The following is a 1,533-nucleotide window of genomic DNA, read 5'->3' as shown; positions in this document are numbered from 1 at the left end:
CTCCCCTCCCCTCCCCTCTCTTCCAACATGACTCTGCCTCAGAATAACAAAATTCTATCCAAGTTTCGATCGCCGTAAAACCATCTACTAAAAAAACAACAAAGTTCTATCTGACATTGCTGACAGTGCTGGGCGTCAAGGTTCCTGATTATTGAAAGCTAGGAATCGTAGGAATCGACTCCGAACCCAATTACTTACTTTCTAATGACGTGCTTTTTCCGGTGGTTACCTGGTTGGCTCCGAACATCTTCAGAATTTAGGATAACCTTGATTTCGGAATACTACAAAGCATCAACTTCTATTTTTCAAAAAATAAATTCTTTAAAAAAACCCAACAGATTTTATTGATAAATGAAACTGATAACCGTTGGTTTACGTAAAAAGGAGACGGAACTTTACTTCCGTAGCATTATTCGTGGGAATCGGTTCTGGAATCGACTCTTCGCCCAGCTTTAATGCTGACCGATTTGACTCACTTACTAAGACCATGACATGAGGTCAGAAACCAAATCTGTCCCCGCGGTTTTATGCAAAAACATTATGAAATTATGCAAATTGAGCCCCCAAGAAATGTGAAATTATACGATTCTGTTAATTTTAACAAAGAATGATAAAGGAAAATAATCAGAAATTATGCAAAAAAAAAGATCAAATTTTGCTAAATTATGCGGGGTGCATAAAACCACGTGGACAGCAAAAATGTTCTATCTTCTCTATCAAAATCGTAAGATTATTCGAAGTCGTTATCAAGATATTCAAAGAATTGCATTAAAAAAAGCTTGACATGATACGAAAATCAAAATTTTAACGTCAAATTTCTCAAAACTAGGTACTTAGCAGATATAACTTTTTAAATTCTAGGGTAGCAATGAGCTCTGAACAAATAATTGGTCACATTTAAGGACAAGCGGGCTAACCCGGATTTCGGGGGTTTTCAGAAATCTTGACCTACATCAAAAGTGGTTATTGCCCTATCTATAGGAGAAGTTTGGTCTGGTGAAAATGGTATATGTTTAACGCCCTTATCAACACTATTAGGTTATTTAAGGGGCGGGTAGTTTGGTCTAATTCGTGTGTATATATTTGTTAGTTTATAGAGAAAACTCTCCTTGTCTTTTTAAAGAAACTGAACAAGGGGCAAAAACTTTGCCTTCGATTTTCTCAAAACAGCATTTTTCGGGACAGCCTCCTTAATTGTGCTTAAAAGTGACCAATTATCTCCCACACATCTGACAGACAACAAAAGCCATTGTTTGCCGACCGTGTGTGTCGTGAGCAGCTAAGTGCTCAAACACTTTCTTGAAATGATTGACATGTCACGAAAAGAGACGCCTTCTCTTAGAAAAACAAGATGAGTTCTTTGAGGACTTTGTCTGAAATGATGAGTTGGCTTAAGTGCAATTGTCGGTGCTGGGGTCCTTGGCTTGATGTTTTCTGTCTGAAAAAAAAATGCTTTAGAAAATGTGGGGTTTTTTTTTTTTGGTTATTGTGAGTGTGGGAGGGTGGCGTCAGTGGAGTAAACAAGCTTAGGGG

Source organism: Aplysia californica, unplaced genomic scaffold (assembly GCF_000002075.1).
Source record: "Aplysia californica isolate F4 #8 unplaced genomic scaffold, AplCal3.0 scaffold01063, whole genome shotgun sequence".
NCBI lineage: Eukaryota > Metazoa > Mollusca > Gastropoda > Aplysiida > Aplysiidae > Aplysia > Aplysia californica.
The sequence above is the reverse complement of the archived record's forward strand: the minus strand, read 5'-3'. Positions refer to the sequence as shown.